The sequence below is a fragment of the Lissotriton helveticus genome, chromosome 10 (assembly GCF_964261635.1).
Source record: "Lissotriton helveticus chromosome 10, aLisHel1.1, whole genome shotgun sequence".
Lineage (NCBI taxonomy): Eukaryota > Metazoa > Chordata > Amphibia > Caudata > Salamandridae > Lissotriton > Lissotriton helveticus.
The window spans coordinates 472,574,875-472,602,110 of NC_136071.1; positions in this window are offsets into that span (position 1 = coordinate 472,574,875).

Consider the following 27,236-nt stretch of genomic DNA (forward strand, 5'->3'; position numbering starts at 1 on the left):
ACTCAACTCATGCACTGTAGCACTGGTTAGCAGTGGTGAAGTGTTTAGAGTCCTAAAGTCAACAAAAAATAGGTCAGAAAAAGTAAAGGAGGAAAGCAAAAAGTTTGAGGTGACCCTGCAGAACGGGCCATTATAACAAATAGAAATTTTAAATCCATCTTAATGGTAAATTCGGATTTTAAATTACTAATCTGAAAACACCACTTATAGAAAGTTGGCATTTTTTGGCTAAGTCAAACGTGCCTTTCTACAACTATCCAAGGTCACCTGACTACTATTTGATGGGCATTCCTCCAAGACATCATGCAAAGGACTTGGGTTTGGAGAGATGAGGGTCTTCCTGATAGGAAAGCTGGGGAGGAGCTCTGACCCTGCCCTGATTGCACTACAAAGCCCTTCCTGACTTTCGAAGAAGCCTAATCTGTCACAGGAAGATGCAGCTCATACTATGGCCTGCTTGGCCTTTGTTTAACTAGTGATGGAGCAATATTTTTGACAGGCTGGAGCCAGACCCAGAGGAAAGGGAATATCTGTCAAGAACCAATTTAAGAGTGAGACAAAGGGGTGTCCCCACCTACATGTTGACACTTAGCATAAAAAATAGCATTCCCTGAAGCTGACATCAGAACACTCCTGGAACTGAGAAGATTCAGAAGGACTGCCCTGCTGAGTGAAGAAGGAAGACTTGACTGCTTCCTTTGAAACCAAGACGTGACTGCAAGGGTCAGTTGGTTGACCTCCTGTTTGAGCTACAACAAGCTGTAAGAGGCCTTTTCAGGTTTCCAACTGACCAGCTTCATCTGGACCTGACCTGGTTCCCTCTACAGGCCTCTGTGGGAGTGAGCCCTGACACCCATGTGCTGTCTTCAAGGTCCTGGCCCTTGGTTGCAGTACGAGTGTATTCTCCCTGCTTTATTGAAGTTTCCACCACATCAGATACAGAGTGGCACAGAAGGATGCAGGGCCCCTCGATACAGCATTGTTCAGCTCCTGATCACTTGCTTCAACAGACCCAATGCAAACTTGACACTGAGACTTGCGTTGCAGCAGCACCACATAGTTTCCCCAAAAAGGACAGAAGGTACAACTGCTAATGTGCCAAACTTGGTCCCGTACCCGGCCCACACTCATTCACTGTTGGGCCAAACATTTGACATTGTTCCAGTCTGGCGCGACCAGATGTCTGTGGTTGCCTATTTGTGCCTTTTGGCACTTTTTTACTTTAAACCTTAAAAACTCATAACTCCGATTCTACTGATTGGATTTTTGTCACTTTAATGCCATTTTATTTGTTAAAATATCCTCTAATTTTCTAAATTATTTTGGGATTCCTCTTGTACTGCTTCTTCACTTTAGTACTGTTTGAGTACCTCACAAATACATTAATCATTGACTCTAAGTTAAGCCTGGATGCTTGTGTGCCAGATTACCAGACGGTTAAGCACAGGTGTATTTAATGACTTTTGTGGTTCACCCTGGCAAACAATATGGTTATTCTTTGAAGTGTGTTCTCACCTCTTCAACAAATAGTCACATTTCTTACTAAAGGGAACACTGACATTTTTTTCAAGGTGCAGTAAGAGAGGCTGAGGAGAGATGTGGCAAAGAGAAAAAAGCTGTAAAAATGTCTGGTACTTTTATTTATTAAACACTTAGGAATGCTAAAAGAAAATAAACCCTGCTGTGTGATGTTTCTAGTTTCATTATATTCATCATCAAATCAAATAACATTAATAGACATTTTTAGCCATTTCCAAATTTTTCACACAAATATAACCTTTTTATCTTGCAGAATTTGGACTTCCTCTACACGTGAATGGACTGGTACTGCTCCAACAAGAATGTTATAATGCTGGTTAACAATGTGTGGAATCTCTTGAGTCTCATCTGAGGTCCCCGTTGACCCTTCTCAACTTTACAAACCCTAAAGGTACCCCAGTTTAAGTAACCCCACCTTACCCAGACTTAACAAGCAGGGACTATTACCCCTCTATTGATAGATTGAAACCTACCAGACACAGAATTACTGCAGTCACTTGACTTTGAACAAAAGAAGCAGGTCAGCAATGAATGTTTCCGATTAACTTCCAAGGGATCAAGCAGCACCTATCAGATGAGGCCCAACTAGGTTCCCGCAAGGAAGGGGTATTGCCTGACATTTCAGGCTGACCATATCTATTGGAACAAGACTAAAACGTATTTGTACATGTTTTTAACCCACTGCGCCATCTGGAGTGGCGCAGTGGTTTAAAAACAATAGCCTGGAATACATCTCAAATAACTGCCCGGAGATAAGACTATGCAAGCTTTTCACCAATCACCATTTATTTGCTTTAACTTCCCACTGAACCAACCTCCATCTGTCAGAAAACCTAAATAGCAGATAGATAGGAACAGTACACCTTGTCGCCAATTTTGTAGTATCTACGCAGGAGCAGGTTAGTGTAGGAACGGTGAACCACCAAAATATAGAATCCAAAATATAGACAGGACAGAATATCGACTCCAAAATATAGATAGGACAGAATATCGAATGACCAAAATATAGTTAGTCAGAATATCGAATTTGGGGTAGGATATATCGATTCCATATTATCGAATTTAAAATATCGATTTCCATAATATCGAATTTTTTTAGTGTTATGTATGGTAGTATATGTGTTAAAATTATGTATTCATTTTGTAATGTATGTTTTTTAAAATAAGCAATGCTATGTAATTTAATTTTTGTGCGGTTTAATTCCGTAGCGGGTTGTGGGTTTATAGGGGAACAGGGTGGGAAGTAATTTAATTAAAGTAAATTAAATATTATTTTTTATTTATATGTATTGATAATTAATTGATTGATAATTATTAATTGGTAATTACTTTGTATTAATTGGTAATTAATTTTTAAGAATTGAATAATTGATAATTATGTTAATTGTATTATTTATTTGGAGCGGGTTGTGGGTTTATAGGGGAATAGGGTGATAAGTAATTTAATTGTAATAAAGTTAATATTTATTTTTATTTATATGTATTGATACTTAATTGCTTGATAATTAATTATTAATTGGTAATTATTTTTTACTAACTGTAATTAATATTTATTAATTGATAATTATGTTAATTGTATTTATTATTTGGAGCGGGTTGTGGGTTTATAGGGGAATAGGGTGGGAAGTAATTTAATTATAATAAAGTAAATATGTATTTTTATTTATATGTATTGCTAATTAATTGCTAATTAATTATTAATTGGTAATTACTTTTTTTAATTGGTAATTAATATTTGTTAATTGGTAATTATTTGTAATACATTTTTTATTGGTATTGATAATTATTTTAATCTTTTTTTAATATTAAATCATTACTTTCCCTACTGTTTCACTCTCAGGAGTGGGAAGAGTAATTTTTACCCCTACGCTATCCAATGCTTTCCCTACTGTTGCACTCACTGGAGTAGGAATAGTAATTTTTACCCTCCCGCTATCCAATTCTTTCCATACTGTTGCACTCACTGGAGTGGGAATAGTAATTTTTACCCCTACGCTATCCAACACTTTCCCTACTGTTGCACTCACTGGAGTGGGAATAGTAATTGTTACCCCTATGCTATCCAACACTTTCCCTACTGTTCCACTCACAGGAGTGGGAATAGTAATTGTTACCCCTACGCTAGCCAACACTTTCCCTAGTGTTGCACTCACTGGAGTGGGAATAGTAATTTTTACACTCTCACTATCCAACAAAATCTCTACTTTTTTTATATTACATTTATTATTTTTACATTTTAGGCTTTTTTACATTATTTTAAGTATGTTTTATTTAATTGTTTTTAATATTTAATTACTTTTATATTATTTTTAATACATTTAAAAATTCGATATTTTAGTTAACTGTATTTTAACATCCTATATTTTGGATTCGATATTTTAGTACTTACCTGTTTGTAGATAGGGATTCTATATTCTGTACTTCTATATTTTGGAGTCGATATTTTGGGCATTCTATATTATGTCCCTCGATAGTCACTGAACTGTAGAAACACTAGTTTATTCACTGTTCATCACCACAGTTTCCGGCAACTGACTGGTCCCTGGGATTTGAATCCACACATTCCATCTCCATGATAGTGACATCACAGATAGTAAGAGTACAGCAACATCAATCTCTGGATAGACTACTTCACATATGTAATACACTGATTATTTGCTACCAGGCTTGGAGTTGAACATTTTCATTTTTCAAAGCAGAGTAAAAGATTTATACACATGAAAAGATGGTCGAGTCAGTTCCACCTCTGACATGCAAAAAGATCCAAGACATGCTCTTTTCTTTGGCTGCAAATCACAAATCTTCACATACAAACTCATCAGAACTTTAAGATGATCCTGTTCTGAAAAAAGTTAGGAAAGAGAACAAATGCATCACTTTATTGACTTGTTTCTCTAATATGCCATCCCTCTTCGCAGAACCACCTACTCTGTTCCATTCCTCTTGGTCTCATTTTTCCTCTCTCTCCTCCTCGAACTGCAAAAAGCAGTCATTATATTTTCATCAGCAGAGGATTCAAGCCTCATAGGCTTGTTCAGAAACTCCAAAAATGGCATCTAGTCTACCAAAATGATATACCATTTGATGTGACACTCCTGTCTCCTTTCACATAAATATGCTTCAATTACTGGTTACTCTCACTAAATATATTCAGCGAAGTAGCCAACATATGCATTGGTTTACAGAGCATTCCTCTAATTAATATTGAAATAAGCAATCATTAGGCAGATTGCTAATCAGTTAGAGGAGTAGATTCAGATCAATAGTCATATGACTCATTCCCCTACGCTAAATAATTGCCTTCAATGTTGAAAAGTATTTGCGTGGCAATATTGCCTCCATTTTAGTTCCCGCCATGGACTACATTTCCTTGATGCAATCATTTGGTTTCATTTAAGGTAAATATATAGAAAGGCTCTTTAGACCTATTAATGGTTGATGCTCATGCCTCATCGCATTTCTCAAGAATTGATCTTGATCGCATGGCGCTGCGCTATTACAGGACTTTCATCGCAATGGCATAATGGAAATCTGTACTTATTGAAACCATAATCAGCTGGCATAATAGCCTTTTTTGGAGTTTCTGACATTTTGCACATCCTTGAAAAAGGTTATCGAACATGTCTTAAAATCTCACCTTGACTTGGCACTGGCCTAGTACCTATTGGTTTTAACCCCTTTTTTATTTCTGTTATCATGTGTACTGTTTTTAATCATGTAAGGCTCTTATTAACTGCACCATGCTCAATAACATTTATTAATTCATTAATAATGGCTGTTGTTTACTTGGGATGGTTACAGCAAGGTCACAGAATGTCCCAGATAGCCTCACAGTCATTTTTGGAAGAAGTATCACTGTGTAGGCATTGGCCACTGAGTGACTTTAGCAGTTGCACAGGCACTTCAAATCTGCCGTAGCCTGCCCAGTAAGTATGCAGTATTTGCCTCTCATGCATTGAAATGGCTTTTAAAAACTGCCTCCCCTTTCCGTATTAAATAAAAAAAAACAATACTTGCTTCTGGCTACCTATGGGAAATTTCCACCCAGTCTCATATTATAATTCCGAACTTTTTAGTTTGTGCTACTCATGGATGGCGGTCCAACCCCCATCCAACATAGCGGTCAGATCGCCGCATTAGGATGTGGTCTGTCGGACCGCTGTGGTCGGAGGGACCAACCAATGATTCCAACAAGCTCAAGGAGCCCGTTGGGCCTTTGATCGGATCTCAGTCCCAACAATAGGGGTTGGTGCCTACGCAGGCACAACCATAGTGATTACAATGGCCCTTTCCAACAGCTTTGAAAGAGCATAGAAAAGCTGTTGCAAAGGCACTATGAGGGCCCCTAGCAGGTCCCCTGTCCCCTGTGGGCCTCTGCTATGAGACCAGGGGGCACCTATGGTGCCCTCCAATCATCCATGTGCCAGGCACCACGTGGTGCCTGGTAGATGGCGGATGGATGTTTCAAAATATCCCTTTTTCCACTGCGGCTTGAGTTGTGGCCCCGCAATGGAAAAGGGGAGCAATGGAAAAGGGGATGTTTCTTACCACCTACACGGCAATCGCATCTTAATAAGTCGGGTGGAACCGCTGATTACATGTCGGTCAGTTTCCAACACACTGCAATGGAGGTCGGATCCTCATCCGGCCACCATCGTACTTAGGCCCTTACTCATTATATTCAGGCTAAGACATGACAAACAAGGCAAGCAAAATATGTTTTTTAATTAATTATAAACAACTTGCATGGCCGCACTTTGCATTGCTGACGAGCTCCCATACAAAATGATGGTACTGAAGAAAGTGGGTGAGTAGGTCAATAATAACATTTTAAATCTAGTATGGCAAAATTCAGACTAATCTTGCCTAAATCTAATTTTCTTAAGTAGAAGGCCATAAGCTGTCGACTATTTAGGCTTGGCGCTTTTGAGAAATGTAAAGACATTTAAAGTAGTAGGACTGACTGACATGTAAAACAACCACAAGAGCAGACCATCGCTTCCCTACTAGTGACGTAGGGCCTTCAAGTGGAAATGTTTCACAACATCAGAACTGAATTATGTGGCCAAAGAATAGTGATCTACACCCACACACACACATACCTCCCCCCCGCGGATGTATGTCGTTACAACGTGTGGTATTACCACGCATACCGTTAAAACGCAGGTTTTACAACGCAAGTCGTTACAACGACTTGCGTTGGGGGCGCTGGATAGTGGAATAGTTTAATTTACTATTCCAACTCCAGTCCCCGTGGATAGTAGAGAAGGTGTTGGATAGTAAATTAAACTATTCCCTATCCTACAGCGCCCTCCAGCGCAAGTCGTTGTAACGACTTTCGTTGTAAAACCTGCGTGGTAACGGTACCGCGTTGTAAAAGATTTGTGGTAAAGGATGTTCCCCCCCTCCCCGCACACACACAGGGTCAGATTCACAAAGGACTGACATGTAGTAAAGGTACAAGTGAGGAGTCTCAGAACTTCTGGCAGAGACTCTGCACTCATGTTGGAATCTTCGTTCTCAGGGTGCAATCTCCGCAAGGCGCACTGCAGAGAGCGCAACCTACGGCGATTCCGCTCAGCTGTGGAGACTCCGCACTTGTTGCTTTCCTACAGGTAAGTCCCTCTGTGAATCGGGCCCACACTCTCAATCTGTCTCTCTCTAAATATAATCAGGCACCGGGTTGCCTTCTAGCCCTGTCCTAGGCCAGTCTGGGTGTTTTTGGTAGAAAAGGGCCACTTGAGCCCCCTCTAGTTTGCATCCAACCCTACATTGCAATAAGTGACATTACAAAGACATCACAAGTAGTGACATAGTTGTATTTGTCATCATCTATGTTAGTATGGAATACCAACTTTACAAGAAGTAACTTTCCTGGGCATCAGTGAAATGGATAACACACTAAATAAAGAGCCTAGTGCAAATAGGTTCGTATGTCCTGCACATCTATTAAGTGAACATGCTTTGCTTTAATTACGCTGGATAGAAAAGATAAACCCAGCTCCTTTTTCTGATAATAAAATAGGAAAAGGATGAAGTCGGTCACAGGCAAAGCCAGTTCCTAAAATGGAGATTGAGCTAAGGAAGAGTAATCGTAAATTGCTTCCTATTTTCCGCTTGATTGGATGCTTAGCCTGTTTCTAAAACAGTGTAAATAACAGGTCTTAAAATTACCCAGTGTATGCTGCTCTCGTTTCTGACCTCGAAGGATGGACGGCTAAGCTTCCTTGCAGGATTCAAACCCATAACCTGCAGAAAGCTCCATTTTGACTACAGAATGCCTTCAGCTCACTGAGCCATTATGTTGGCAGTAGACACGTGTCAGACAGACCTTGACATTCGACTGCCTCTTTCTGTATTCCTTCTCCCCGTTTCCTCGCCACACTGCCAGTCTATTCTCTCTCAGGTCTTCATTACTTCCTCCCTTCTTGCTATTTTGCAATTCTTATTTCTCTCTCTTCCTTTCCTCTTCTTGTGCTCTCTTCTCTCCGCGTTGCTCTCTTCTTTTTTGTTGTTGTCTCTCCTCCCCCTCTCTTGTTTCCATTTTTGTTCTTTTTCTGCTATTTCTTTTTCACATTTCTACTGTCTCTGCCATCTATTTTCACCCATTCCTTCTTTTCTTCTTGCCTTTCTCCTGACCTCTTCCCACTTGCCCATCTTACCTGTTTCTCTCCTTGCATATTCTTTCCTCTTCTTCCAGTCCTTGGCTTTTTTATAACTTGAATTCCTTCTATCATCTATCCTTCCTTTCAGTACCATCCATGTCCTCTTCTTTCCCTTCCTCTTCTCAACTCAATTTAGGAACTTCGTCTGTCACTCCACGATCTTCACTCTCTCCCCTCTCTTAGGAAGCTGACTTGCTTACAGATGCCTCACATAGCAACAAGCATCAGCCCTTTTAACCCCTTGGCTGCGGGGTGTTTTCCCCCCGCTGTGCGGGGGGGATGGGGGCCGCGCGCAGCGCCGCTGTGCTGTTGACGAGCTCAACTCGTCATGAGGCACAGCGGAGCTGCCCTCGTGACGAGCTGAGCTCGTCACACCACACCCGTTTTTCGTACGTTCAGCACAGCGGGGAAATTATCCCCGCGTGCGAACGTTCCAACGGCTGTGACGCGCTCAACTCGTCATGAGGGCAGCTCAACCTTCCCTCATGACGAGCTGAGCTCGTCAACAGCACACAAGGGGTTAATAAAAGTCAGATGAGGATTTCAAATGCCAGTTATATGTGTACCAGAGCCTTACTGAAGACTTAGCATGTGAATGATGCTGCCCCAGAACAGCCAATCTGTCAGCGACAGGCCTGGTGGTGGCGTCTGCGGTGACTAGGATGGAGGAATGTACATTGAAGGCCCAGGCAGCCTTCTTTCGTTTATTTATTTAATTGTTTTAAAGAGCGCGGGAGGTGCTCAAAGGCGTCTTGGTGCTAGCTGCTGCAGATAGGCGGGCAACCATAATCAAGCTAGGATACAACTATATGGAAAGTTGGAATAGTCATGATCTCATCTGTTTACGAAAAATCAACAAATTCGTTTGATTTCGTATATGCTGTGGAAGCATGTGCCAAAGTTTGTAGGTTGCTTGGAAAAAGCTTCTACCACGGCATAAGTCAGTGTGGATTCTCTGAACCCTTACTGTTCTAGAGGTAACAGAACATAGGCATCTCCAGGGACATAACATGAGAATGTATTCGCAAAGCAATGGAGAGCCTTATGGGATGTATGTCAGTACAACGCAATCTTTTAGATCGCGGTACTTTACAACGCTGTTATTACAACGCAAGTCATTACAACTTGCGTTGGAGGGCACGGATTGAGGAATATTATAATTTTATATTCCAACACCAGTCCACGGAACAGTAGGGAAGGTGTTGGAATATAAAATTACAATATTCCTTAACCAACCGCGCCATGCAGCGCAAGTCGTAGTAACGACTTGCTTTGTAATGGCAGCGTGGTAAAGGTCGTGTGGTGTAAACACCGCGTTGTAAACGACGTTTACCGCCTTATGTGCGGTACACAACGCTTTAAATGCTACTCTCTGCTTTAGAGGGAGTAAATAAAGCTCCTCCATCCAAGGTCTTCGCAACTGAATCAAATTTTTGGACATTTTTAACCAGCCTGATGGCTGCATTATGCACCATCAGCAATTTTATGATGGAGATTTGTTGCACCCTCAAGTACAGGGCATTGCAATACTGTAATCTAGCTAAGAAAAGGATAATGACAACGTAATTGTGCAGCTCTGATGGTATAAAAGGCGACTTTTCTTTAGTGTTTTTCACTGATATAAAGAAGTGGCTGTAAGCTTGGTGGTTTGTTCAGAAAAAGTAAGTTTAGAAAAAAAATTATACCAAGATTCCTCACCTTGGAGACCGGAGTAGGAAGAGATCCTACATACTGTGGCCACCATGTGTCACTCCAGAAATCAGATGGCTGAGAAACCGAAGGATCTTAGGAGTCTTGCAATAAGTGCTACATAAATGTTAAATAAGGTAGGACCACAACCATTTTAGAGAAGCATATGAACAGAGGGATATCTGATTTTCTCAGGTGGAATGAGTCTCTGGATGGAGCTCAGTTTGGCTTCAGAAAGGCTCACAGTACCAAATCGACACTAGTGGTAGCCACTGAAGAAATAAGGGATATCTTGGATAATAGAGGCAAGGCTGCGGTGATCTTATTAAACTTAACCACAACCTTTGACACTGTGAGCCACTCCAACCTGCTGCAAAGACTAACAGAAATTCGAATTGGTAGCCCGTGATCTTCTGCACTTGTTTCTCTCGGAAAAAGTGCAATTGGTCATGTTAGGAGAGTTTGCCTCCAATCCTTTTGTTTTACCATGTGGAATTCCACAAGGATCATCGATTAGTCCTACCTTTCATGACACCGATAAATCATCTTCTAGATGTTGCCTTCATGCCGCAGCCGCTCCGCGGGCTTTGGGGCTGCTCCTCGGAGCACATTACTGTGGTAGAGCCAGGCAGTCCTTGTTAGATGGGTGATCATGTGGGGACCGCCAAAGTTGTGCACTCATGTGGGGCTCTCTGGCTTTGCCAAGTCGGCATTTGCCTAGATCTAGGCCTGGACCTTCACGTGACCCTCCTTTGTTCCAGAGTGCTTACTTACACTGTTAGGCCATGAAAGCCTGCAGAGAAAGTATAGCAGGAAACCATCCCATCGTACAAGCTGCAGAAATGGACAATTGTGACTGATTACAGGTCTCAAGGCTTAACACTTTCACAAAGGGCCAACATTGTAAGGACAAGCATATTAGAATGGATGGATCTTTCTCACTTACCATATTAGAAAACGCCATTAGAATATATGTACTTTAAGGGCGGTGTGCACTGTGTGCCAAACTGCAGGCATCTGTGTCCCTACTGAGACCCCAAGGATGTCTTTTGTTCTGAGGTTGAATAATGATACTTGATTAGTAAAAATGACTACACATTTGTAGCAGATTATTCTAGGGAGATTACTTGTAACTAGCGTACCTCCCCACAGTTTGAAAGGAACATGTGATATGAGCTTACCTTAAAAATGGAATAACACAAACATTTGGAATCCTTTTCTACTAGTGCCTTGTCTGTAAACATACTCTTAACCTCGTCCATGCGTCAGACGCCCCCCGGCCGTTGGGGCGTCACGGTGGGCGTGTGCGGAGGACGGCCGGGGGCCGTCCATTCCGCGCACGTGTTGAATTCTCCCGCACGGCGGGGGAATTTGCGCCGCGTCAAATCAGTTAACATTCATAGTTGTATCACAACATCATTTAATTGTTTTTACTGTATATCATTTTGTGAAGAAGTATTGCTTTCGGAAACATCAGCTTCTATGACGTTTGAGCTAATTATTCATCTATGAGGAACCTCAGCCAAGGTTGCTGCTACACATGTTTGTTTAAGACCTCATAAGTCAGATCTTTGGGTGTTATATTGTTTGAAACACAACATGAACAGCAGCAAATCTGAGTGAAACCTTAGAGATGCTTGGGCTGTGACATCCAATTGCACAGCAGCAATCACCCCGCGCTTAAAAAAAATGACTCTGACTTTGTGAAACGTTATCTGGTGCTCATGTAAAGTGCTCTAATGCCAAGTCTGCGTTTTATATAACTGCAAAAAAGCAAGCATTGGTAAATGCATTAGGTTTCGACAAAGTGACTAATAATCATTATTTTTTTCTAGGTTTTAAGTTTGTGGGCTGTTGTGCAATATAAGAGCACATAATGCACACCAATGCAGTCAGACTCAGCCATGCTGTACTCTTGAAGTCTCACAAACACACCAATGCAGTAGGATCCTAAGACAATCTTTGGTCGCTGCTCTTTGCTTCTTACAAACGAAGCACTGTTGTCACCTCAACATCACGTCCATGCCCTTTCACCCAAACTATGCAATAAGCCATCCATAAGATGTGAACTTCAATCTAACGCACTCACATGCATATAGCATTGTGTCAAAGCCACATAATGGGCATAGATGCCTTGAAACGTAACACCCAACAGAAGCCAAGCAATTGCTGATTCTACTCCCCATCAGAATGAAACCAATAGCAATGTCCTTCAGTGAAAACCTCTATGCACAGAAGTCTCCACACAGAACCATAACAGGGCCTAGCTGGTCGCTATCATATAATACATCATTGTACCATACACTTACAAACCTCACGGACTACTATCTTTTTAGAAAAAAAACCAACCCAAGACAATGTCAACAGATCACTTTGATGAGAGTCAATGATGCACCAGAAACATACTGCTGATGACACAACTGGTAGTAAGGCATGATACAAATGCACATAACATTGAGCAGAAGCACCACTTAAAGTTAATGTCAGTGTCCTAAATGTTGTATGCCCTTTGCTGACTTAGCAACAGAGCTTGGATTTTATTTGCACTTATTCGAGAACAGCTCTTCAGAGTGCAATTTCTATAAACATACAGCTGGACCAGGTCAGATACTATGACACACCAAGGCTCAGCACTATTCTTAAACCAAGTAGTAAAATGTGGAAGCAGCCATTTTCTGCTCGGCTTTCTCTGCCTCATTAACTGTGACTCTGTTCTTAATCTTCACAAGGACAGCTGCTCCCTCCAGCACTCTCACCCTCTTATCGTAGGTCACATGGTTCTCTGTAGTGTGCATTTTCTTGTGAGACATGGAGTTGGGGAGGGCCAGTGGTTCAGTTAGCTGTTGTGACGCTCACGGCGGTGCCTGCATTTGTCGCTTTGTGACTGCATGTAAGAGCAGGGGGGTTCTGCTTATTCACGTGAGGGCAACCACGCACGACCGCAGGCAGGACGGGACTGGGAACCAAAACTGACCCTGGCAAAGTTCTCTGCCGGACTCCTGGGGGGGTTGGGGGTGTGGCCGAGCTGTTTGCCACGGCCGGTTTTGGCCGATTTTGTTAAAGCGGCCGATATTGTAGCTTTGCTGCAAAAACGACCCTCTAACAAAATCGCCCCCCTGGGGCCCAAAATCGGCCCCCAAACCCGGTGGCCCACCGGGGAAATGCCCAATGCCTGCTATGGCCAGTCCAGCCCTGACCGCAGGTAAGAGTGGGGGGGGAACCGCTGCCCTAAAAACTTGTGCTGCCCATGGCAGATTTCCCCCCTTGCCACACCACTGGGAGGGCAGTTCCAGTTTGCCAACGTTTGACACCACAAACACCTAAAACAACACTATAATTCTTCTGCAGGAAACAATTACGATGTTGTATAATATTTGGTATCCCCTCGGTATCATGTATTCCGTGATCTTCAGCAGTCTTCAGAGGTCTTGCCTATTTGGATAGCTCAGACAGCTGCACAGCAGCCCCATCCAACTCAGGGGAGGTGCACCTTGTCTCCAGCAAGCAGAAGCAGCAGCGCTCCAAGCAGAGCTGCTGCTGGAAAAGCACCCACCCCTCTACTTACAGGGACACTCACAAAGGGTCTCAATAAAGTGCTTAACTGTTCCGTGTGTTTATCCTGTCGTGACGACCTCTGACTATTTGCCCTGACCCTGAGAGCCTCAGCATATTCATTAAATGTAACACAAAGGAGAAAAATAAACAGACATCTTGAATGCCAAAACAAAAGATTCGTTTAAGGAAATGGAACAAAATGAACATGAGGGAAAGAGAATAATAACAAAATGCATGCAGCCAGAGGAAGAAACCCAATTAAAAACATTAAACGCTGTGCAGCCTTCACCCTCCAAAAAAGTCCCAGTTTTCCCAGCCTGTGGGAAAGAGAACTTGGCCATGGGAAACTGATAAGAAAAATACAGAAGGGAGAAAAAGCTACACCCAATAAAAGGGAGAAAAAGTAAAGGGGCAAGCAAACCGACCAATAAGTAGAGAAGGCGGGATGGAAGCCACTTTTAAGATATATCGAATACAATAGATTTCACAAGCACAGCGCAAGCGCCGTGCAGGCACAACCTAAAGATAGCCTCCGACCCGCTGTGTGTTGAAATAATGAGAGTGACAAATGCTGGGAGTTACACAGAGGCAAAAGGGACTTCTGGTCAAATTCGTCTGTCCGCGCCATCTGAAATCAAGTAATAACGCCAAATAAAGACACCGCGCTGAGCAGTGATTAATGATGCTGTGAAGTGCACAATTTGTTTGTAGATTAAATGTGCCTATTGTGGAAGCTTGTGGGAATTCCGTGCCTTAACCAACATGTTCTTCTTCTCAGGCAAGCCACTGTACAAATAAATTGGCCACAAGGGTGTGTCAGACTGTCTATTAAATATATAAGGGTCTCTCCAAATACGATTCTTCACACTTTATTCAATTACATATTAGCAACCAGACGTCAAAAGGATATCCTTTATGGAGTGTTGGAGCACGTTAGGTCTTAAAGCCATGTGCCCTTAACTCTAGTGCCAATAAACTGTGCCTTAATAGGTCAGATGGCAATGCAGTTACTCATCTGAACAACAGGGAGGCTTCCGAAGCAAATCAGGCAGCACTTCTCCGATTACATACTCCCATACTTGCAGTGATATGTACAAACATATTTGCTCAATTACAGTGTTTTTTTTTGCTTTGCCGATAAACATAGCTCCTGTTTTATTAATTGATGCACTGATTAACACATATTGAGGCTTGATAATAATAATGTTGTTGTTGTAAAATGCATCTGTTATCTTTAACTCAAGGAATTTCGGCACCAGCTGATGCTCTGAATGTATAGCTAGTTGAAGGTACATTCTTATGTCAGGGCCTAGACTGGCAGTGGACCGTGGGTGACAGTTACAGACAGAGGGGCATATTACCTAGAGGTGCATTAGAAAACGCACAACGCACATTCCCATATCGCCGGCTATCGCCGGAATTTTTTTGCCGTGATAGCGTGCAATTATCAATGCGCATCACGTAGGCGAAATGAAATCCGGCGATAGTCGGCGATATGGCACATTAGCGCATGAAAACAAACGTTGTTTTCATGCGCTAATGTGTGCATTGATAATATGGGGGGGGGGTGGAATCAGCGTTATGATCCACACCCCTATGTTATCAATGTCCTAACACCTGGTCAGAGCAGGCGTTGGGAGACCTGCGATAAACGAGTTTATCGCAGGTCTGCCTCTCCCAACGCCTGCCTTGGTGATAGGGTGTTCCCACCTCCAACCACATTTTACATGTGGTTGAACGTGGGAACGCCCACTTTGCATGTCATTAGCGATGTTTGTCGCCGACATGCAAAGTGGGCTTGAGCCAGGCGTTAAAATGCCCTTGTGGATAGGGCTCTTGAAGTATCGCCGCTTTCTCGGCATAATTCGCCGAAAAAGAGGTGATACTTCCCCTTGCTAATATGCCCCAGAATCCTGCAAGAACAATCAATAACTTTAACTTAATCCATCTTGACAAATGCAAGACACAGAACAGTCACTCGGAGAAGGTGCCGAATTTGGCATACAACAACCATTCCCACAGTTAGCTACAAATGCACTGTCACAATTTTAAGAAGTAGTGCTGCCAAGTAGACACCTAGTGGCTCATTTAGACGCCCACTGCCATTGCCCCTTCCCCATCAAATGTGCTGCTCTCACACCACAGTTAGAGATGGGGAACCGTAGGGATTCTGTGGGAGGGGCCTCAATCGACTGACACCATTGGCTCAGTGGCACTCACTGGCCTCCGCAGTGCGGGGGAAGGGCCCAAATTCCAGGGGGCGCCCTCAGCACTGGCCAGGGAGCTCCCGATTGCATCCCAAGGTGGCCCCTCACGTACCTTGCTGGGGGGCTCCCTCAAGTTTTATTACGCCAGTGCATTGGCTGGCTTCCTACTCGGGGGCTATCTAGTTGAAAACAAAACGGAATTCAGAGCGAGTGCAGGAACATGGTGGCCCATTTGGGATTCGCTAGGTAGAAGTGCATTTGCAGCCATCAGAATCTCTAGATATTGAGGCAAGTCCTATGGTATGACAGGAGGCTAAGTGCCCCTGAAAGTTAAGGAGCAATATGTGTTGAGTACCAGAAAGTGCATTGATGTATAGTAAGAGAGGGATCAGATGGCCAATGGTGGTGATCAAGTGACAATTAAGAGGTGTAAAGATTCCGTGGATTATGAAGGCAGTCATCAGAGGAGCCTGGACCCTTGTGAGAGTTATTCTACATAACAACAAAAGGACCTATTCACAAAGGTAAACACACACATCTACACTTACATATATATTTACTACTACACATCGGTGTAACATTTTGTCATTTGCAAGTGTAACTTTACACATAGATGTAGACTTGCAAGGTTCAACCCCATATACATTAGAGTGTGGAACCTCCTTCTAAAGGATTTATGAGTGGAAAGTTTCTACTAGTAATTTTGCACATGTAATTTGAGTTCTCCACCACCATGGCAGAACGCTTCCAATGAGAAAAAACAGGGAGGATTGTTAATAAAGTGTATTATTCTTACAAAAAATATTGAAATATTGTAATGTAAAACATAAATGTAAGTTTTTTTAAAATATGTATTTGTTACCTAAACATAAGCAAATTAAATGTATATTAAATAATGAATATTAAATGTATTAGTTTATTATTACTAATTTTAAAACAATAAATAAACATAATACTCACCCTCACTAATATTTTTATTTGTATTTAATGTTTTATATTAACTAAAAGGTATTTGTTGAATTACATCAAATTATTGTACTTTTTAAAGTTTATTTTGTTTTTAATTAACATCATAATATTTTAAAATATTAAAATATTTAATTATATATTATTTTTTAACTCTAAGTGTAAGTAGCTACTTATTTGCAGTAAGGCTCCTGCTAAGGTGGAGGGGTTTGAATTTTTAAAAAATATACGGGCACATGCATCATTGTAAATTGCATTCGCAAACGGTGTGAATCGCAAAATTCAGCCGTTTGCGAATGCAATTTACAATTTTGGGATGCATCATGTTTTTTCATTTTTTCGCAATTTAAGAAATCGCAATTATGTTGCGATTTCTTAAATTGCGGTTGCATTTAAGAAATCTCAATTTGCGATTTCTTAAATGCAATGCATGACACTTTCGCAAATAGGGAGAGGTAAATTACCATGAAGTTGACCTTCATGGTAATTTGCGAAAACTTTGAAAAATGCACAAAAGTGCATTTTTCAAAGTTTCATTTTACCCACACACATGCCCTTGGAGCATGTGAGTGTGAAAAATGTACTTAAAGTCAAATTTCAGGGGTGCAGTAGGGTGTCCTTTGGACCCCCCTGCACCCTTGAAATTGCATTCTCATTTTGCGAATCGCAAATTGCTATTCGCAAAATGAGAATTACTTCCGATTCATTCCTATGGGCCTCTAGGTCCATAGGAATGAATGTAAAGGGATTCCTTATTTGCGATTCGCAAATTGTGAATCGCAAATAAGGGATTTTAAGAAATCGCCAAAATATTTGCAATTTTTTGATGCATTGCTTTTTGCGGATTCTTAATTGCGATTCCTTATTTTTCGCAAATAAGAATTCGCAAAAAGCAATATTGATGCATGTGGCCGATAGTGACCCTATAAAAGTGATATAGGTCTGTTACTAATGTGTATTTTGAGCATTCTTGATTTGAATAAGGTTTCAGTAGAGGAGGATGTGCAATACAGAAATTGTATTACATACAGAAGTTTCAATGAAAGCTAATGATGAGTAAGTTTTATTGTCTTTTTGTGTCCCATTTTCAGTTTGAAATAGTATGGATTTTATATACATAGAAACTGTACATGGTTTATATAAAGCACTTGCACTTTAAATTGTACATCATTAATTGTTTGACTAGTACCAGGGGAGAACTACAAAAGAGCGAAAAACTAGCTGAAATCCCAAGTAGTATATACCCTGCTAAGTAAATCTAATAGGAAATGTGATTGTTCATAGTTTCTATGTACATTTTTAAGATTTTATAGCTGTGTAGTGAAAAGGTTGTTGCAGCAGAGATGAACAATGTGTTTTTAAATATTATTGAGACCTGTTAAGTATTGAATAAGACAAGCGAATTGTGCAGATACTTAACATACTGTTGCATCACCAACTTCAGAGCTATGAATTTCACAGTTTAAAATGTTAAGTTGATATAGATGAACGATTTGCCTAACAAACTGTACTTTGTAAATGTATATTTACCTATGGTAAATAGATTGGTTTTAATATTATTACATGATGATTGAAGTGTACTGCTTTTATATTTTTAAGGAAAGGAATTTCCAAAATAAACTATTTTCAAAAAGTATATTGGTGTCACTAAAATCCGAGGCGGCTGCTTTCGAGAGGCATGGGCTGTAACATAATGCTGAACATTAGCCTATAAGAAGAAAGGGTGGTGAAACCTTTTCATTTTTTGAAGCAGTGCTGTTCTCCCTAGTGCTTAATGTGGTTGCGGGTGGGACCCATCAACCCTCGTTTCTAGGAACAAGCACTTATTTTTCCTCCAGAGACTTTGATGAAAATCAAGAGCGAGAAAACACAAAATACATTAAAAAAAGAGGAAGAGAAGAATGGGAAAACTGTGGGAAAAGGGCAGGAATTAAAAGGAATATGCAGGAGATGAAGGAACTGGGGTTTTCTGGTGGTGAATTAAAGAAGCAATGGGTGGAATCAAGAATGCTCAACCTTAGTGTTTGGTACTCTGATCAACGACAGAGCTTCTGAGCATAACTTTGGGCCCCAGCACTTATTCTTTTAAAAATGAAACTCCCCCTTTCAAGCTCAGAGACTTGCTTCAGCGCTGTAAGAGATACAGGGGCCAGATGTACTTAGACTTCCGTATGCGATTTCCTAATAGCTATTTTTTGTGATTCGCTTTTAGGAAATCGCACGCACCCATGTACAACAGTGTATTTTACACTGTTTGAGATTCCCAATGGGTCGCAAGAGAACTGCCTCATTAATATTCATAAGGCAGGTCGCAATTTATCACCCACTGGGAATGGCTAGGATTCACATGGATGGTGGACTGTTGGGGTCAGCAGACCACCATGTCTGTGGCTGCTTTTTAAAAAAATTTAGTTTTATTTTGAAATGCAGCCCGTTTTCATTAAAGGAAAACAGGATGCATTTAAAAAAGAACAATGAAAAGTTTCCTTTTCATTTTTTAAGAGTAGGCAGTGGTCTGTCAACAATGTTGGTGCCCACATTCAAAAAGTGGAAGGGCTCCCTGAGGGGACCCCATCCCGTTTGCAAATGGGTTACCAATCCCTTCACAGAGATGGTAAAGTATGAATGTTTTACCCCATCATTTCGGTCACAAAACATTGATACATGCCCCTGCGACTCAAAATTAGGAAGGGATGCCCTTGACACGCCCCTTCCTAATAACGACTCAGCAAACGCAATTTGCGATTCAGTTATAGCTTGCCGAATCGCAAATAAGGCTTTGTACATATAAACATGCTTTTTTCAGGTCGCAAATAGACAGATTCTGCAAATCGGGCCATTTGCAAGCAGAAACAAGCTTTGTACATCTGGTCCAAAGTGTGCTTTTAGTAACATCTGTTCTTTCAAGATGATGTACTGGGTAAGGCAAAATAATTCAAGGAGTTAGCAGGTACGCGGTTTCAGCTAAAGCCGCATTTTTGAGCGTCATGCACTTGGATGTCGATTATGAGTGTCCCTGAGTAGTAGGCGATATTTATTCCACCCAGTGACACCCAACAGCCCTGGGTGCGAAATTTCACAAGTGAGATAACTTTTACCTATTACGAGATTTTCTCTGAAAAGTTTAACCTGACAAAGTTTAACCAGGGCTGTTTTGCATCCGGTAATTGCTGGATGCTGTAAACACCACACCACATGTATTTGTGAACCCTGTGCAAGCATAGTTCTAATTGAGGCTGTAGTAGATTTGTGATTTTATGAGCTTCAATTATTTTGGAAATATATGCCCATTTTTATCCTGGACATGATTTGAATACCATGTGACCTTAATTAGAATGAAAGAGGAGACTAAGCAATTAATTTATGGAAAATTAATGATTACTGAAACGCACCAAATACCCAGTCTTCAAATTCTACATTTCAATATAGCACACCATTTATGTTTATGCCAGAAGCATGGCGACTAATTATTAAAATAAAAAAAATTAAAACAGCAGTGTTTTTCTTTCTTGCTCATTAAAGGAGAGCAGAAAAGGAAAAATGTCTTCACCATGCAGGCATTCATCTTTAAGCCAGAAGGTAAAACTGCTCAATAACCTAAATTGCCAATAGACTTAACAGGTACGGAAGACTCCCGTAGAGTTCTGATTGACTTGTTAGCTGAGTTCAGCATTAGGAAAGCTTTTAGTTAATACAGTAAAAGCGTCCTTCCCCAAGATGTGACACTTCCCTTACAAAATATATGGAGCACACTTAGAATAAAAGACAAGTGATTCACGGGATGAGTTCTTGCCAGTTAAAACCATGGATCATGTTCACATAGTGAAATGCAAATAGGACACTAATCTTCGAATTAAAGAAATTAAAAATTATTTAGTGCTTAGTAAATGCTAGTATGCTTAGGGGACACAGGGGTCTTCGTTACACCATTGGTTGAAAGTATTCTAGACCAGCAGAGGCATGCATAAGGGAAATGTGGTGAGCAGCATGGGGGGGACATTGGGGGGGCAACGCGGGGTTAGCGCGAGGAGGCTGAAACAATAAAATGAAAGCGTACCTGTTTGCCTCTCTGCTCGCCGGGATTATCCTCCTCTTGGCATAGGCTGAAGCTCCCACCTCCCCCTGCGGCCAATCCCCACACTGCTCTAACCATGAGACCAGTTTCGTGATTGTTTTGTGCTCCATCAGGAGCCGGGAGTCTGTGCCTGCTGGCCTCTCCACCCACACCGCTGGGTTGGAGAGTTGTCAGTGCGCATGATGGTTTGACTGTCCTAAGATGGCTGGGCAAGCTGTCATACACACTGATAGAAGTGCCCACCACTCCTTCTTCCCCTGCTCCAGTGCTGTGGTCCACCCCAATACAGCCACAGGACAGAAAATAAAATGATCTGCATTTAGATCATTTAGTTTTTCATTTGCCTCTGCGTGCAGTGGGGTGACACTCCTCAGCCATAGCGGAGGAGCTGCTGCTGTTCTAGTCTTGGACTTGGAAGTGGTCATTTGAAGCCGATCTCCGACCCCACATTTTTTTCACTTCATCTGAACAGTTGGACTCTATTCTTTTTTAATGTGGGTGCCACCTTTACAAGCACCCCAGCTAAATTCGAAGCTCTGTAACTAGCTAGAAGACAGTCTAATTGTACCCTTGCTGTAACTCAGTCACTATGCAACTTGTTTACAAAACCTTTAATTTCTAGAACTGGCTGTTTCACTTAAATTTTGTAAGATATCAGCTTTTCACCTTGGATCTGGATTGATCGGTACTTGGCTAGGACAGTAGAGATTTTCACATTTAGAATGGAATTATGTTATGATGGCCATGGAGAACCACGCCTCCGCAAAGCCACAGGTGACTTTAGTTCCTCCCCCGGCAATGGAGTTTGCAGATCGGCGTTCTTGATTAACACTGCATGGAGCAGCTGGCAGCTGGCGTTTAGTGTGCCCGTTGTGTTTGCGGCATGCTTGGTGACTGGGAAAGTGGCGGTAATAGTCCGACAGGAGAGGTTATGGAGTCCATATGGTAATTGATAATTGGATATCAAGACGAAGCAGGGATATCCGAAATAGAGCTGAGCAGCCGGCGTGTTGGGAAGACACTGTCTTCGAGAGGTGAGGTTAACCAGCCCAGATATTTCAGTAGTTTAAAGCTAAATTCAATGAACTGTGGGGCAGAACGTCTTTCAATCTGGGAGTCAGAACCTCCCTCTCAATTTTTTTTTTAAAACTGTTTATTAATATAAAAACAGACATCGGAAAGACATTGTGCAGTTATGAATATTTGAGTTACAATGAGTAGCAAGTCAGCTAAGTAAAACATATCGCCATTTCCCTCCCCTCCCACCTTTATCAAAAAATAGACCCCTTCACTCTTAACCCATTCCTTCTCAACGGTCATCATCGGACTCTTCATCTGAGCTATCATCATCAGATTCAGGTATTGGATCACAGAAGGGGTCAGAAGGGGGAAGAGAAATTACAACACTTCATGTCTGAATCAGAGGAAGCCTCAATGGATGCCTCAATGGATGCAGCCCTCAACAAACAGATGGATATTAAGACCTTCATAAACCTGATGCTTGAGGCGATAAGAGAAATGAAGAGATCCCAAGAAAATGAAATAGCCTCTCTCTATCAGTGCCTCGGGAAAATTGAAGAAGCAGTGGCCTGCTTCCCAGGAAAAATTCAAGAAGCAGAGTCAAGGATTGACCAGTTGTAGGACCAAATGATCTCCATGCTTCTGAGAGTATACAAATCCACCCAGGATAAGAATATCTTAGAGAATAAACTTGAGGAACTTGAAAATCACTTGTGACAATCAAACTTACAATTAGCGTGGGTTCCCGAGGGGAGTGAGGGACCTCAGATATTGCAATGGGTTGAATCATTTATCAAGCAGAGGGTTTTGGCCGAACACAATGGAGACCTGACAATTACAAGGGCACATAGACTTCCCTCTCACCTGTTGCCTAACCCTAAGATTCTACACACAATCTTGGTCAACATTGCTGACTATCGAATTAAGGAAAGGATCTTGGCCAGGGCCATACAACAGAGACAATTTCCGATTAAAGAAACCTCGAAATGTCATATATTCTCTGACATGTCAGCGGCAGCTGCACATAGGCGCAAAGAGTTTCTCAAACTTCTTTTCCTCTTTAAAGCTCAAGGAGCACAGGCATCAATAGCCCAACAATCTAAGCTGCGTGTTCTTGTGAGGGGGAAATTTCATATGTTTTCAAATTTAGAAGATGCTCAGGGTCTTCTGAAGGAGATCTCCTCTTCGAAATTAAATGATTGATAGTATATTGTTGAAGTTCTCTTTTGCTGGGGGAAAGGGGTCACACAGGGTGTAGTTCCATGACACCCAATAGAGAAGTAGGGGGAGTGAGATGTGGTTAGTGTGGTTGGCCACATTTCTGGAGGGGGGGTTGTTGGGTGGGGGGGCTGATCCTGGGAAGGGTATAGTAGTAAAAAGAGCAGTATCAAGAAGGGAAAGAAAAACAGGATTGTGAGATTTTATTTCTGGCACTATGAAATTTTCTAGAAATTATTAATGAGTGCTGTATTATCTCGGTCAATGTGAATGGAATGTTAAACTAACAAAAGTATGGAGGGCTTATTAGGTGGTTGGCTTCTTTTTCGCCGCAGGTGTTATTTCTTCAAAAAACCCATTTAAAAACCAACTCCCCAAAGCTTTTTCTCCCCAGAGTATTTTACCATGCTTTTTATGCGTCAGCTGGGCTGGCCAATTGAGGTGTAGCTATTCACTTTTGCAGAAGTCTCCCTTTGGAACTTGGTCGTGTCCGGAGAGACCCCTGTGGAAGGTGGATTTGGGTCAAGGTGAAAATAAATGGGACGACATTAAACTTTGTAAATTACTACGGCCAGGTAATAGACGATCCCACAGCACTATTGAAAGTCAGTGACCTACTTAGGGGGACACCGGAGCAAATCATTTTAGGGGGGCATTTTAATTTCATTCAAGGTTTGAAGAAAGACACCTCAAACAAAAACAAGAAGCATTTAAAGCCAAAGCCCCCAAAAGGCCTAGAGCCTTAAAGCAGAAGCATCTTTTGCTTGATCCCTGGCGCCACATTAACCAGACAAATAGTAAATATACATGTCAGTCCTGCCAATTTCAAACGGATTCTCGTATTGATTTTTTTCTTATATTGTGAACTTTGAAACTTATAGATACAGAAATAGGGGCAAATGCATTTTCTGACCACTCTTTTGTAAAATTAGAGTCAGAAATCGAGGAGGGAAAGAGGATAAGATCTAGGTGGCAGATGGATCGTCTCCTCCTTCAGGACCCCCAATGGGTAGCTGATGTAAAAGAATGGATACTGGGATACTTTAGGATTAATGAAGGAATGGCAGATGTATTTTTAGTGTGGGGCGGTTCAAGGCAGCCTTTCATGGGCAAATGATTGCTTTCTCTGCCGCCCAGTCAAAACAACGGCATGAACAATTTGCCAAACTTCAGCAGGCTTTGTATAGTGCCTAAAGATAGAGAAATACCCAGTCACAGGGGGAGGGTGTAGAAGGGGGTCAGCTTGAGAGGGTGAAACAGTCACTCAGGGAATTCTTTTTAATTGAAGAAATAAATAGCTCTACTACGTACCAACAACGTGTGTACGAGGACAGCCAAATGGTCGGTAATTTGCTAGCCTGGTTAACTAAAACCAAACAGGAAACAGCTTTGATTTCTGAGCTTTTTGATCGTAAGACCAGGGAGATGATAACGGACAAAGATGGCATAGCTGAAGTTTTTATGGAACATTATCAGCACCTATACGACACTACATATGAGGCAGGATTGGACCTAAATCAGGAATACTTTGACTTGGTAAATTTTCCGAGCTTGTCAGATTGTCTCGTGGAACAAATCCTACTTGACATATCAGAAACAGAAATTGTAACAGTCCTGAAATCTATTGCATGGGCAAAGGCCTGTGGGAATGATGGGTTGCCGAAAGAAGTTTATAAAACATTTTCTAAAGAATTTATTCCCTTCTTGGCGGAGCTGTTTAATAATATTATGACGGGGGGCTGCATCCCCTCAAGTTTTAAAGAGTCTGTAATTGTCAGCTTTGTGAAGAAGGGCAAAAATCACAAAGATGGTAATTTCTATAGACCGATTAGTCTTTTAAAAGCCGATTACAAGATTCTAATGAAAATCTGGGCCCAACGCTCCACTCCTATAGCTCAGGGACTGATTCATAGTGATCAGTCCGGGTTTGTTGCTGGGAGGTCAATGTCCTCAAATACAGGGTTCTTAATTTAGGCTCTCGTCTATTTTAAGAATAAAGAAACCCAAACGCTCATCATGATGGTGGACGCTGAAAAAGCGTTTGACCTGGTTAACTGGGACGCACTTTTCTTATGTCTGGACAAATTTGGTGTCCCTGTCCAGGTCATTGATATGTTGCGCAACGTCTACCAGGGTGCCAAGGCTCATGTGGTGATAAATGCTAATCAAATAGGGGCAGTAAATGTTAATCCTGGGACCAGACAAGGGTGTCCGATGTCCCCCTTACTGTTTTCCTTCTTCATCGAGCCCCTGGCCATAATAATCAGCGAAAATACGGAAATCAAAGCTCCAATACCGGGGATGGTGAAATTAAAATTGTTCACAGATATTGTTTTATATTTAAGTCCTGGGAGCCTGAATCTGGATCGGATACTTAAAGAATTTAGCAATTTGAATTGATTTTGGGGTACTAAATAAATCAAAATAAAACCGAGATTTTAACATTAAATATTGACTGTGATTTTCTCCCCTCCAATCTCAAATCCCAGGCTTTGAAAGAGGAACCAACATTTTATCTGGGAATATATGTTTCTAATCACTATGAACAGCTATTTAGTTTAAATTATCTAGCAATGCGGAATAAAATCAAAGTATTGCTCAACAATTGGTAATTTTTACCCCTAACTTTAATAGGCCGTGTGGCTCTAATACAAATGTCTATACTTCCCCTATTAGTATTCGTTTTTATAAATGTACCTTTGAAAATCAATACCAATTATTTTAAAGAGCTAGAAACAATGTTTAGGGAATTTGTCTGGAGTAGAAAGGCTTCCAGGGTCAAGCTAGCAATACTACAGTTAGAAATGAATCAGGGTAGTTTAGCATTGCCGAAAATTCGAACTTATTATGAGGCAGCAATTTTAGATCTTACAGCTCATTTGTTAGAATCAAATGGATTATTAGACAATTTTCAATTTGACAAAATGGTTTAGGAATCTGGTTCTCAAATGCCAATATTTCTAAAAACCTCTAAACTGCAGAAGAAGACCAGTTATAAGACAGTATACAGGACTATGCCTCTAGATTGCAATCCTTTTTTAAACAAGCCGGCTCTTCTGGATTCCATTATTTAAAGTTAGTGGAATGTAAAAATCTAGGTCTTCAAATCCACTCTAGTCATCCTAAAAGTTGGAAGGATTGTGGTTTAGAAGAGCTGGGGAACTTTTTTATGAATAATAAAATAATTTCCTTGCAAAAGGTCCAAAATAGATACAGCAAACGTAATAAGCCTGGCTTTTTTATTATCTACAGATTGTAAACTTTATAAAAAGATATAATTTATCACTATGTGGTGCCCCAACAAAGCAGGTGAGCACTTTATATCAAGCCAAATTAAGGGGGGTGGGTAACTGGTATTCTCAGCTCAGAAAATTTAACAAATCACCTTTGGTCGAGAATTTCTTAGGAAGAGTAACACGTGAAACTAATTGTTCTTTCTCTAGCCAGGAGTGCAGTCTATAGCCCAGCTAGGGAGTAATGCATTAAGAGCTGCCAATTTTGAAAGGATGACCTTTCTGTCTCAGTGGCTGGCATACTACACTCCTAAAACTCTCAGTAAAAGATATATGGAAGTGGAGAATAGATGTTACCGATGCCAGGCAGAAGGTGAAGGGGCTTGGCTACACACATTCTTCACATGTCCAAAATTAGAGTCATTCTGGGTTAAGATTTTCTTGACTATAAGCCAGGCAATTCAGAAGAGGCTCGATCCAGAGGCTGAGGTAGCCCTCTTTGGCATTTCTAGAGTAAGGGAAGAGCTGACAAAAGCAGAAGAGACCTTTTTTGTGATTTCTTCCCTTGTTGCTCGTTCTTTAATCCTCCAGAATTAGAGATCTGAAGATGTACCCTTTTACTCAAAATGGTTAAACAAAATGAAACAGATCATGATGTTTGAAGAAGCATATGCCAGGAGGGTAGTCGCTGTTTGAAGTACTTTGCAAATTTTGAAATCATGGTGGGAATATAAATGTTATAGATTTTGCACTTCTGTAGTTTGGAACTTATAGCAGATTGCATTTTTTAGCACGCTCGATATGCACATTAAAAAAGCACGATAGTACTTTAATACTTCAGCACTTTTGCAGGTACATTTTTGCACATTTGTGAATGGTTGAGATACTGTTTCAAGCAGCGCCCTAAAATCAAGGATGTATTCGAGCTATAGCTGGACCATGCTTTTTTTTCAATCCTTGTTTTTGCTGATTTTATGCAAATGTATAGGTCCCCGACCAATCCTAGTGTGATTATTTCTGGGTACTGTAGCACTCTAGCACTTTAGAATTTCATTAAGTAAGATCTGTT